Here is a 14314-nt window from a genome sequence, read left to right as displayed (position 1 = left end):
TTGGCCCCTTCACACCACAGACCTTGTAACTGTAAGTAGGCAATACTCCAAACATTTATCCAAATGGTAGTTTAAGTTTTATACAGAGGTATGTTACTGATAGTTCTCTTCCCATTCAGATTTTGGGTGGAATATAGAGTGTGACATTTAGCCTACACTGAAGTGTTGCACATTCTCATCTTTTTTTAACAGAGCATGGCTGGACAGCAGCAGGATGGTCCCTCAGCTTCCACTGCAGTGAGATGGATGTTCAGGAAACACCAAAGCTTCATTCTGTGGAATTCATGTGCAACTGTATAATTTAATACCCTCTATGTATTCCCAGTTATCAGTAAAACAGATTTACAAACTGCATTTGCTGAGAAAAATCCAAAAAACAGATTAGGAGGGCAGATCTGGAAATTGAGATACTGGAGCACAAGTTAGAGGTGGTGATGGTCACAGGTGAATTATGTTAACTATTGGAACATGAACTGAACTATCTTTTATTTGTAGGAAATAAAGAAGACCAAATGAAATGTGTATCATGTCTTTATTTGCTGTGGTGGTGATGATGGTGACTTAAACTCTAAAGTGATTATTGCATATGGTGTCTCTGACTGCTCTGCTGTCCTGGATAGCTGCAGGTGGATGGGCTCATCATCTGGGTCTTCAGTTTGTAGGGCAGGGTGTTCCTCTCCTCTAATAGTGGTAATATTATGAAGAACAACACATGCCACAGTAATATCACAGGCCCTCTCAGAGGTCACCCTGAGGAGACATAAGCTCTGGAAACGGGCTTTCAGCAGGCCTATGGTCATCTCCACCCAGGCTCTGGTCCTGCAGTGAGCCCGGTTGAAGTTCTGTTGGGGGCCTGGTTCAGGGTCAGGGTATGAGGTCATCAGCCTGGGTTGGCATGGTAACCCCAGTCACCCAGCAGAAGGCCATCAAACTCTCCTGTAATGTATAGTGGATACATCAGAGTATATTAAAGGAGGGAGACAAGAGAATTCTATTGTGAAAATCTTTAGGCTGCTGACCACGCTGCAGTCTGTTGCTAAGGTTAGACTCTTGATAAATCCTGGAGTCATGAACAGACCCAGGCCACTTGGCCTCCACATTAGAAATGATGTATGCAGCATCACATATGATCTGACAGTGTAGAGAATGACAGATGTTGAACTATGATGCAGTCTTTAACATTTAGAAACAGTAGTCAGTCTACCTGTAGCCTACCTGCACATTTATGCTGTGAATGGACTTCCTGTTCATGATGTGAGGGAGCTGTGATGGGGATGTGTGTGCATCTATGCAGCCAATCACACTGGGAAATCCTAAAAGAAATTAAAATGACTAATCCCAGTCTGAGGCTGCAGTACAATGTCATTAACAGAATATGATTTAAAATGAATTTAACAGATCTCTACATCATTCACCTGTGGAATACTCTTGATGTTGTGACAGGTTTATGTCCACAATGATGAGTAAAAGTCGTTTCAGAGCCAGGAAAACTTTTCTGACTGTCCTGCATACAGTTGTCTTACTGTAGTGCTCTGCATCTCCAACATCATATAAAAACTTCCATTTGCAAAGAACCGCAGCGCAACACACAATATCTGCTGGATGTGAGAGCATGACTACGGCTGGTAATGTAAGGACGGATTAGGTTGTTTATGTAGATTATGGACTTAAAACAATTACGAAACGGTACAAACCGATAATTGTCCGGAAATGCGAGAACATTTATGCGCGGTCTGATAACAATCTACCGACGAATATTTAATTATCTGTGCAGTAATGCTGCTCCTTTATCCACTGGATCGTTAATAAAAGCTGTTCTACGCCAAAACTCGCTCGCTTACTGACTGAATGAATGAGGAAATGAAACAGCATGTGTGGCTGAAAGAGGGCGGAGACAGAGAGAAACTCGAGGTTTTCTCAGATAAACCTGCTGGCGAGCAGGTTAGAGTCATAGAGTCTGTTACTGCGGTAACTGACCGAGAGTTGAAGTTACCCCTCTTTGTGAAACAGGCTCGAGTTACCCCGCATTCCCTGGTTAGAGTTACCTCGCTTCGTGAAACGGAAAACTCTGAGTTTTCCTCATTGCAGGGTTAAGAAACTCAGAGTTTTCCCTAAACCTGCTTCGTGAAATAGGCCCCAGGTGAGATGAATAGAGCTGATTGCTACAGGTGAGAGTGATGAACTAATGAGATGACAGAGCCAGGGGACGAGCGAGTGGAAGAGAGACAGAAGGGGAAGACACAGCCAGAGGGAGACAGAGACACAAGCCAAAAACACACACTAAAGGGCAACAAACACTGAGGGAACAAACAGACTTAGATTAAAGCAACAAACAACAGAATCTAAAAGGTTAAATCCAAACGAGGGGAGTAAAGGCGGAAGAAGGAACAAAAAGGCAGCAACAGGGCAGAATCCTGACAGGTTCAGAAACATAGAGAAGTAAATCATCCGCATACAAAGAGATTTTATGCTCTATACCTCCTCTGATTATTCCCTTAATCCTTACATTACAACGGATAGCTATTGCAAGTGGCTCGATAGCAATAGCGAATAGAAGTGGACTCAACCCTGACGAGTCCCTCTATGTAGATCAAAATATTGTGAATAATGACTGTTTGTCAGGACAGAAGCTAAAGGAAAAGTGTAAAATAATTTGATCCAGGATAACAAAGAAGGGCCAAACCCGAATTTTGTGAGTGTATGAAATAGATAATTCCATTCTACTCTGTCAAATGCCTTTTCAGCATCGACCGAGACAAGATATTCAGGCTCACCAGACTTGCCAAAGTACAAAATATTAAATAATCTCCGTATATTGTAAAATAAGAGCCGACTTTTTATAAAGCCAGTTTGGTCAGGAGAGATAATAGAGGGCAGGACGTTCTCCAATCTAAGAGCCAAGATTTTGGCGAGGATCTTAATGTCCGTATTTAATAATGAATTGGGTCTGTACATTCTAACAGGTCTTTATCTTTTTTAACAGAAGGGAGATACATGCCTGGTTAAATGTGGGAGGAAGTTCTCCTGAATCAAAAGAATCAGAAAAAAAATGGCATAAAACGGGAGACAGTTCAGAAGAAAATTTCTTATAAAAGTCTGATGGGAGCCCGTCTGGGCCTGGAGACTTGCCTGATTGCATAAACGATATTGCTTCTATGATTTCCTCATGAGTTATGGGTGCTTCTAAATTATTTTTCAGGTCTTCAGTCAGGGATGGCATGTCTATATTATGAAAAAAAATTCCATTATATTGACATCTAATGTGCAGTCTGATTGATACAAACTAGAATAAAACTCTTTAAATTTCTCATTAATAATTTTCTGATCTGATGTGACATTACCGTTATCTGTACGTGTAAAAGGAATAAGTTGCTTTGCTCTTTGACCTCTCAGTTAATTGGCTAGAAGTTTACCTATCTTTTCACCATGTTCATAGTAATTACTCCTACTTCTAAGGAGCAGGCCCTCCACTTTGTAAGAAGTGAGAATGTTAAATTCCGTCTGAAGTCTTAAGTGCTCCTTATATAATTCAGGGGAAGGAAGGTTAGCATATTGTTTATCAATACTTTGAATCCGATTAGCAATGTCATTCTGTTTCTGCATTAAACTTTTTCTTTTATAGGCTGCAAACAATATAATTTCCCCTCTAAGATACGCTGTCATGGCCTCCCAAATAATTTTATTTGACATACCCAGAGTTTTACTATTGCTGAGAAATAATTTAATATGATTGGAGATATGCAACACAGAATTCTCATCCGTAAGAAACAAAGGGTCTAATCTCCAATTCTTTCTTGCTTGTACAACATCAAGAAAAACAGACTGAGAACAAGGGGTGCATGATCTGAGATATTACTCTCATAACTGCAGGATTTAAGATTTGAGATTAAAGAGCTATCTATAAAAAAATAATCAATCTGAGAATAGGTATGATGGACATGGGAAAAAAAAGAAAATTCTCTTCTGGAGGGGTACAGGAAGCGCCAGGGATCAGACAGGCTAAAATCAGAAAGAAATGATTTAATGAGACAAGCAGATTTACTAAGGGTTGCAGGCTTAGGAGAGGAGTGGTCCGTTGTTGCATCGAGGAAACAATTAAGATCCCCTCCTAAGATTAGAGGGTGTGAATTAAAATTAGGTAGATTGGGAGAAAAAAATGTTAAAAAAAGTACATTATCTGTATTTGGGGCGTACACATTAGCTAATGTAACTAACTTATTATAGCCTAGCCGCGCTAGACAACCCACGGCAACGAATTTAATTCTCTGCCAGGGTGGGTCTAGTTACCCTCCATAAGGCTCGAGGTTGGATGCTCCTAAAACCGGCCGGACGAATCACCATGAAGTGTAGAGTCAGAAGGCGGGCGTAACTAAGTGACGACAGAGGCGCCACGATTCTGAAAGAAACAACCGGAAACAACTAGCCTAGCCGTGCTAGACAACCCACGGCAACGAATTTAGTTCTCTGCCAGGGTCGACAACAAAAACGACAACAGTCATTGAGCTCCATTAGCACCGACTCTGAATAATCTTTCTGTTAACATGTCTGTAATATACTTGAGCTTCACCCATTGACTGTATAAATAAGGCTTCACCGAACTACCGCATCCTCTGATTTCCGGCGCTCTTGGAGCCTATTCGTTGCGCTGATTGGTTGTATACCTACCCAATTGCTGCAGAGTGATTTGATAGACAACCTTTTAGTCAGCCTCCCTCCCTGTCGAGCATGCCTAGACCCTTGCGTCTTCAGATCATGGGTCTAGCGCGGCTAGGCTAAACTTATTACCAAGTTTACCTGAAATCACAATGAACCATCCATTTCCATCTGATATAATATTAGTAGGCTCAAAAGAAATATTCCTATCAATAAGAATAGCTGTGCCTCTAGCCCTTCCTCCAAAGTGAGAGTGGAAAATCTGGCCTGACCAAACCCTATTCAGTCTACACTGATCAGAGTCACGCAAGTGTGTTTCTTGTAGAAAGGCGATCCCAACTTTGAGTTGCTTTAAATGAGAAAATACTTAATTCCTTTTAACAGAATGGTTTAGTCCTTTGACGTTCCAGCTAATTAACTTGAGCTCACCCTTCATCTATGTTCAGCAAAAAGAAGAATTGTGTGTAATACTGCGGTGGGCTCTGTCTAATTCCGGTAGCGAAGGGAACACCTTCTCACCGAATATATCAATGAGAAACTGAGAAAAGAAAGCAGTGGGACGGTTGCCTTCAACAGACTTGGGTACGCCAACAATACGGATATTCTGTCTCATTCTGCTCAGTTCTTCCAAGTCAGTCAGTTTGGACTTTAGCCACTTGTTGTCCTCCCGTAGTGAGGCGCAGGTGGCTTCGATTTGCTCAAGACGTTGACTCACTTCTTCGGCGTTAGATTCAAGATCAGTGATGCGTTGTCCTTGGCCTGAATCTGGTCAAGATTTTTGTCAATGGTAGCGAAAGAAAATTTAAAGTCCGTGGCTAGCGCTGCTCTGTGCTGTTCCAGAAGGTCTGAAAGGTGTGCCGCTGTTAAGCTAGCCTCACTATTAGCACTAGCTGCCGAGTCTTCTGCAGGTAGATCCTTCTTCGTTTGCTTTCCGGATTTGGACATATTTATGCTGTGCCTTTTAGCTACTTGTGAAGTCACATGAAATACAGTCTAAGAGTCTTTGAAAACGAAAAATTGGGGTTTTAGTGGAAAAGTCATGAGCTGCTGCAGGAGCAAGAGGACTGCGCTCCTACTCCATCTGCTGCCAACCGGAAGTCCCCAAAGACGCTGCGGAGTCGCCACAGTTTTTAAGGATAATTTCACATGCAAATCATTGCATGTAAATAATTATTCCTGTTTTGAAGTGCAGCTGTTCACAATGGAATTATCTTGCCCAGTCTTATGTGCTCACCTCTACCGTCGATCTAAATACAATAAGAATTTTATTGAGTTCTCTGAGTTCTTAGCAGAGGTGGCCTCTCAATATGAACAGCTTTTAATCTGTGGGGATTTTAACATTCATGTTTGTTGTCCATCTGATCAGCTGGCCACTGATGTCATACGTCTCCTGTCATCTTTTGACTGTGCTGGACATACATTGGATCTAAATATTTCTCTTGGACTTGTGGTGTCACTTGTTGAAATATCTTGAGACTCCCATCTCAGATCATTTCCCAATTATTGTTGAAGTTCTTGCTCCTCTGCCTGTTGGAAATCCTCCCGTCCCAGCATCTCGTTGTCGAATTATTACTTCTTCAACAGCTGCAGAGTTTGAGACTGCTTTTATGGACTCTGAGTTTTATCCTTGTCATAGAATTAATCCTACTGAATGCCCAGACAGCTTCCTGTCATCTTTTCACTCAGCTTGTTCTGAGATCCTGGAAACTATCGCCCCTATTAGGTCCAGGTCCACCAAGCCCAGGTCTGATCCCTGGTTAAATGACTCAACCCGGGCCCTCAGGCAGCGCTACAGACAGGCGGAGTGACGCTGGAAGAAGGACAGGCTGCACGTATCACTGGAGATACTGAGGGACAGTCTCGCTCAGTATTAAAGCGCTGTGAAGGAGGCTAAATCCCAATATCTGTCAGATATTATCTCGACTAATGGACACTGCCCCGTGTGTTGTTCAGTACAATTAATTCTGTTGTGAGCCCCCACACTAATCCCCTGTCTGATACCACTGTTTCCACTTGTGAGGACTTTCTACACTTTTTTTATGGACAAAGTGATGTCTGTGAGACCTCTGAGCAGCAGCAGTAACAGTCCAGACCAGTCTGCTATAACCCCACTCTCTCCAGTGCTTGACCACTTTGAGCCCATCTCCCTCTCATCCCTTACTGATATAGGAAAACACACGAAAACAACAAATTGCCCTTTGGATGTTTTCCCAACTAAATTGCTTAAAGTGGTCTTTTCCACTGTTGGGCCTGTCCTCTTGGTTTTAAGGAACACTTGTCTTAGCTCAGGATGTGTTCCAGTTTCTTTTAAACATGCTGTTGTGAGACCACTTCTTAAAAAAGCACATCTTGATGCCAATGTTTTATCTAATTTTAGACCTGTTTCTAACTTGCTTTTTATCTCTAAAGTCCTAGAGAAAATTGTTTTTACAGAGTTACAGCCATTTTTAGAAAATAATTTTAGTCTGGAAAAATTTCAGTCTGGTTTCAGATCATGGCATAGCACAGTGTCTGCACTGCTTAAAGTTCACAATGGCATAGCTGTGTCCGTTGATGCCAAGCGTCCTGTTGTCCTGGTGCTGCTTGACTTAATGGCAGCATTTGATACAGTTGACCATTCTATTCTCTTGTCCCGCCTGAATAATTCTGTTGGCATCCGTGGAACTGCACTCAACTGATTTCAGTCTTACCTGACCAACAGGACTTTTCTGTTATGATTGGTTGCATCTCTGTTGCAATGAATTTGAAATGAAACAGTTCTTATTTTAGACTTGTAGATACCGTACACTTACAATTGTTTAATTTGGCTTAAATAAGTTGCATCTCTGTTTTGCGGAGTTCCCCAGGGTTCCATTTTGGGCCCTTCGCTATTTTCACTCTATATGTTGCCACTGGGGTCAATCATAGCGAGGCATGATTTAGCATTTCACTGCTACTCCGATGATCTCCAGTTGTACTTACCAGTGTTTCCAATCAAAAGTGGTGCTCTTCAGTCCCTCACAAACTGCATCAATGACGTCAAGTCATGGCTGGGAAAAAATGTCCTCCATTTAAATGAGGACATTCATTTTATTTAGTGATAATCTTGTGGATTTGGACTCTGTTTTTTTTAAAAGCTAAAACCCTCTGTAAAGAACCTTGGGGCTATTTTTGACAGCAGTTTTACTTTAATGTTTTTGGACTGTGAGAGTGCCCGGAGAAAACCCACGCGTGCACAGGGAGAACATGCAAACTCCATGCAGAAAGATCCCAGGCCCAGGCCGGGATTTGGCTGAAGTGCTAACCACTACCCCACTGTGCAGCCCATCCAAACAGTTTAGTTTGGTATATTTGTGTTATCTGATACTCTATTTGGTGAGGATTCCAAGTTCCATTACTATTCAGTGTAACGTATTTGGACAAACAGGTGCATTATGGATCTAAAAATATATTACCACATACATCAAGGAAGGTGCCATCAAAGCTAGTTTATTCATTAATCTTTAAACTTCACACACAACTAAGTAATGTGCTCAACTTCACATGGCAATAAATAACCCAAAGAAAATAAAATTCAGTTACTTTTGATTATTAATGTTCCACAATCAACCAAAAAAACTGGATGAGCACTTTTAGTTGTTACAACAACAAATATTATCTATATATGTAACAACAATTTCATTGCTAATAAAAAAATCCTTAAAATCATGAAAAATAGTTAAATATCAAATCAAGAGTTGTAGTATGATCAACAGAAGCCAACTGATGGTTAAACAGAGTGTAATTTCTCTGCAGTACATAAAAGAGTGAAATTATTGAATTTTATTATTAATAAAATAATAATACAAATAATAAAATAATAATAATACAAAATCCTTAAAATTATTTTAAAAAACGTACTTAATATCAAACCAAGAGTTGTAGTATGATCAACAGGAACCAATTGAAGGCTCGAGTGATTTTGGTGACACAGTGTAAAAGATTGAAATTACTGAATTTTATTACAAATAATATAATAATATATATATTTTTAAATTTAGACATTTTTTTGGTATCACACCAAGAGTTGTATCATGACCAGTACCAGCTGATTAAAGGCTCCAGTGATTTTCGTACCAGTACAGTACATAAGACTGAAGTTATTGAATTTTATTACTAATATAAATTCTTTAAAATTAGGAAAAAATGTTTTTATGTCAAACCAAGGGTTGTAGTATGACCAGCAGGAGACAGCTGATGGTTAGACAGTCTTTAATTTTGTCTACAGTACACAAGAGTGAAGTTGTTGAATTTTTTTTACTAATAAAATAATAAAAATTTCTTAAAATTTAAATTTTTTATTTAATATCAAACCAAGAGTTGTAGTATGACCAGTAGGAGCCAATTGATGGCTCCAGTGATTTTGGTGACACTACAGTACATAAGAGTGAAATTATTGAATTTTAATACAAATATAAATTCCTTAAAATTATGAAAAAATGTTTTTATATCAAACCAAAGGTTGCAGTATGATCAGCAGAAGTCAGCTGAAAGTTCCGATGATTTTGGTGACACTGCAGTAAATAAGAGTGAAGTTATTGAATTTTATTTCAAATAAAAATTATAAAATAATAAAAATTCTTTAAAATTATGATAAAATGTTTTTTATATCAAACCAAGTGTTGTAGTATGATCAGTAGCAACCAATTGATGGTTAGACAATGTTCAATTTGTTCTACAGTACATAAGAGTGAAGTTATTGAATTTTATTATTAATAAAATAATAACAAAATAATAATAAAAAATCCTTAAAAATTATGAAAAAAATGTTTTTTTATATCAAACCATAAGTTGTAGTATTACCAACAGAAGCCAGTTGAAGGTTCCATTGATTTTGGGGACACTACAGTACATAAAAGTGAAGTTACTGAATTTTATTACTAATAAAATAATATTCAAACATTTTAAAAAATGATAAATTATGAAAAATAACATATTTAATGTCAAACCAAGAGTTGTAGTATGACCAGTAGGAGCCAGTTGATGACTCGAGTGATTTTGGTGACATTACAATGCATAAGAGTGAAGTTGTTGAATTTTATTTGTAATAAAAAATAATAATAAAATTATTAAAAATTCCTTAAAATTGTGAAAACTTATTTAGTATCAAACTCTGAGTTGTAGTATGATCAGTAACAGCCAGTTGATGGCTCCAGTGATTTTGATGACACTACAATGCATAAGAGTTAAGTTATTGAATATTTGTGTAGTGTGTCTCTCTTCGCTGTTGCAGCAGTTTTGCAATTTGCAGACGGTCCCTGTTCACTCGTCGCACAGCCGACTGCGCATAGACACCAATTTTATTTCTGCAACTTGCAAGACAGCGACTTTTGATAAAACTGGCCTTGTAGCACATTGTCTAGCTTACAGCGATTTGAAAGAGGTATCTTCTATGTTTTGATAGCGTATGTCTCATGAGTTTTTGATGCCGGAAGAACGAATCTATGAATTTATTTCCAACTTTACCGAACTGTGGAGGCAATGGGGACGAGTGGACAGTATGCCAGAATGCCAGTCCACCCCTGCAGTCAGACACTGCGGTCAAGCCAGCCGCCTCTCGTTTCTCCGTAGTCAACCCAGCCGCTCCTACATTTTCAGTGCGCTCTTACCGTCAGCTTACGGTAAATGCACGACCGATATGCAGCAACTATTTCCGGTTTAAAAAATAAAGCGCTGCTTTCGCAGATGTATTATACAGCGATGTTTTAAGTAACTGACTCAACTGTTAACTATCGAATTGTACGGCTAATATTTACACTAAGTAAATAGCTTCTGACTGTCCTGCATACAGTTGTCTTACTCTGCATCTCCGACATCATCCGCAGCGCAACACACAATATCTGCTGGATGTGAGAGCATGACTGCGGCTGGTAATGTAAATGTAAGGACGGATTAGGTTGTTTATGTAGATTATGGACTTAAAACGATTACGAAACGGTACCGCTCAAACCGATAATTGTCCGGAAATGCGAGAACATTTATGCTCGGTCTGATAAAAATCTACCGACGAATATTTAATTATCTGTGCAGTAATGCTGCTCCTTTATCCACTGGATCGTTAATAAAAGCTGTTCTACGCCAAAACTCGCTCGCTTACTGACTGAATGAATGAGGAAATGAAACAGCGTGTGTGGCTGAAAGAGGGCGGAGACGGAGAGAAACTCGAGGTTTTCTCAGATAAACCTGCTGGCGAGCAGGTTAGAGTCATAGAGTCTGTTACTGCGGTAACTGACCGAGAGTTGAAGTTATCCCTCTTTGTGAAACAGGCTCGAGTTACCCCGCATTCCCTGGTTAGAGTTACCTCGCTTCCTGAAACGGAAAACTCTGAGTTTCCCTCATTTCAGGGTTAACAAATTCAGAGTTTTCACTAAACCTGCTTCGTGAAATAGGCCCCAGAAGATGAATGAAAACCTTGGCTGCACTGATGGGAAGCATGGTGTCGGTGCTGGAGCAACTGTCCCAGAATTAAACTGCATTGTTGACTACTGCCTTTTCTAGAAAATAAATCTTTTTTTGTAAATTCCTTTAATTTTTAGTTATTTAACTTCACCTGTTTTGTATTTTACTCATGCATTTTGGTGAATAAACAGAAATTTGTGATGAGAGATGCAAATTTTGTCTATAATCTACAGAGACTTTATTCAGTGTTCAGTGCACACTTTTGTTACACACATTTTGACAGATAAGCAGTTGTGCTTTTCAAGCACATTTTTGTCAGAAACATCAGTAGCATATATTGTTGTTTTTTTTACTGTTACACCAATCTAGGTAGATAAACTGCACTACTGCAGCAGATATATTATTGAAATGTGCTTCTATTATGTGTCTACATACACTGCTCACAAATAGTTATTCAACTTTTGGGTGAAATTGATGGAAAATATAAAAAGTGCATGCTGTAGTGATATATCATAAAAGTAGGGTATTTAACTAGAAACATGCAATAGTGATTTCCTCATTTCAAAAAAATTATTGAATCAAAAGCTAACAACAGTGGAGGGTATGTCACAATAAAAATGTCTCAGTTTGGACAAAACAGCAGCCTTCAGCTGAAATCCAGTACAATTGTGTCCCACCAGTGGCGTGATCATGGATGTGTCCAGGCAGCAGCTGCCCTCTGCCTCGTAATTAGCCTTAAGACAAGCTATAAAGATAAACATAGATATTATCATTATCATCAACATATGGTGCATGTGTTTAACCTTTAAGCTATGTAGGGATGCAAATGTAGTCGAAGCTAAGTAGCTAAGCTAATGCTAACACGTTCAGTGTTCAGAATCAAAACATCTCTAAAAATTACCTGTTTTCTCAAACGTAGTCGCTGTTCCCTGTGACAACCATGAAGACAGATAGCTAATCACAGAAGAGCTCATCTGAAGCGCAAATGTCCAATAAGGTTCCTGTTTTTGTTTGCCATGTCCTTCCAGGGCTCAGTAGGAAAAAGTCTGAATATATGGAATGAAACTTTGAATAGATGGAATGAAAATCTGAACATTCTATATTCCAACTTTCATTCCATATATTCCGACTTTCATTCAATATATATCAACTTTCATTCAATATATACCAACTTTCATGATATATATATATCGACTTTCATTATATATCAACTTTCATTATATATATATATCGACTTTCATTATATATATATCGACTTTTATTCAATATATAATTTCCTAAATGGCATGCCATATATATATATATATATATATATATATACACACGTGGACAAAATTGTTGGTACCCCTCAGTTAAAGAAGGAAAAACCCACAATTCTCACTGAAATCACTTGAAACTCACAAAAGTAACAATAAATAAAAATTTATTGAAAATTAAATAATCAAAATCAGCCATCACTTTTGAATTGTTGATTAACATAATTATTTAAAAAAAACAAACTAATGAAATAGGGCTGGACAAAAATGATGGTACCCATAACTTAATATTTTGTTGCACAACCTTTTGAGGCAATCACTGCAATTAAACGATTTCTGTATTTGTCAATGAGCGTTCTGCAGCTGTCAACAGGTATTTTGGCCCACTCCTCATGAGCAAACAGCTCCAGTTGTCTCAGGTTTGATGGGTGTCTTCTCCAAATGGCATGTTTCAGCTCCTTCCACATATGTTCAATGGGATTCAGATCTGGGCTCATAGAAGGCCACTTTAGAATAGTCCAACGCTTTTCTCTCAGCCATTCTTGGGTGTTTTTGGCTGTGTGTTTTGGATCGTTGTCCTGTTGGAAGACCCATGACCTGCGACTGAGACCAAGCTTTCTGACACTAGGCAGCACATTTCTCTCCAGAATGCCTTGATAGTCTTCAGATTTCATCGTACCTTGCACACTTTCAAGACACCCTGTGCCAGATGCAGCAAAGCAGCCCCAAAACATTACTGAGCCTCCTCCATGTTTCACCGTAGGGACAGTGTTCTTTTCTTCGTATGCTTGGTTTTTGAGTCTATGAACATAGAGTTGATGTGCCTTACCAAAAAGCTCCAGTTTGGTCTCATCTGTCCAAAGGACATTCTCCCAGAAGCTTTGTGGCTTGTCAACATGCATTTTTGCAAATTCCAGTCTGGCTTTTTTATGAGTTTTTTTCAGCAGTGGTGTCCTCCTTGGTCGTCTCCCATGAAGTCCACTTTGGCTCAAACAACGACGAATGGTGCGATCTGACACTGATGTACCTTGGCCTTGGAGTTCACCTTTAATTTCTTTGGAGGTTGCTCTGGGCTCTTTGGATACAATTCCAACGATCCGTCTCTTCAATTTGTCATCAATTTTCCTCTTGCGGCCACGTCCAGGGAGGTTGGCTACTGTCCCGTGGGTCTTGAACTTCTGAATAATATGAGCCACTGTTGTCACAGGAACTTCAAGCTGTTTAGAGATGGTCTTATAGCCTTTACCTTTAAGATGTTTGTCTATAATTTTTTTTCGGATGTCCTGGGACAATTCTCTCCTTCGCTTTCTGTTGTCCATGTTCAGTGTGGTACACACCTTTTCACCAAACAGCAGGGTGACTACTTGTCTCCCTTTAAATAGGCAGACTGACTGATTATGAGTTTGGAAACACCTGTGATGTCAATTAAATGACACACCTGAGTTAATCATGTCACTCTGGTCAAATAGTTTTCAATCTTTTATAGAGGTACCATCATTTTTGTCCAGGCCTGTTTCATTAGTTTGTTTTTTTAAATAATTATGTTAATCAACAATTCAAAAGTAATGGCTGTTTTTGATTATTTAATTTTCAATAAATTTTTATTTATTGTTACTTTTGTGAGTGTCAAGTGATTTCAGTGAGAATTGTGGGTTTTTCCTTCTTTAACTGAGGGGTACCAACAATTTTGTCCACGTGTGTATATATATATATATATATATATATATATGTATATGTTCGTGTTATTTTATAATGGTCATGCGACCAGTGCAGAATGATAGTGCTATTAAGGATGGTCAACATACACCAATTTATATTTGATTTTAGGTCATTATTGTTTTTTTAAAATAGTTTTTAAACTGTAAATATTAGCCTTTTTGCTCAATAGCTCGCAGGTCATGTGACCTATTGACCCCAAACCAGTGCAGAATGATAGTGTTACTAAGAATGGTCAACATACACCAATTTATATTTGATTTTAGGTCTTA

The 14314-nt window shown here is 38.8% G+C and overlaps 1 long non-coding RNA gene across 1 annotated transcript; it reads right to left on the bottom strand.

The window, feature by feature from the left end:
- Positions 1-513: 513 nt before the first annotated feature.
- Positions 514-10261, bottom strand: LOC127530580 (uncharacterized). The gene is made up of 2 exons (XR_007937156.1): positions 10138-10261; positions 514-936 (listed from the first exon to the last, which is right to left on the bottom strand). It is a non-coding gene; the product is annotated as an uncharacterized LOC127530580 (long non-coding RNA).
- Positions 10262-14314: the final 4053 nt, after the last annotated feature.

This window comes from Acanthochromis polyacanthus, chromosome 17 (genome assembly GCF_021347895.1).
Source record: "Acanthochromis polyacanthus isolate Apoly-LR-REF ecotype Palm Island chromosome 17, KAUST_Apoly_ChrSc, whole genome shotgun sequence".
Lineage (NCBI taxonomy): Eukaryota > Metazoa > Chordata > Actinopteri > Pomacentridae > Acanthochromis > Acanthochromis polyacanthus.
The sequence above is the reverse complement of the archived record's forward strand: the minus strand, read 5'-3'. Positions and strand labels throughout refer to the sequence as shown.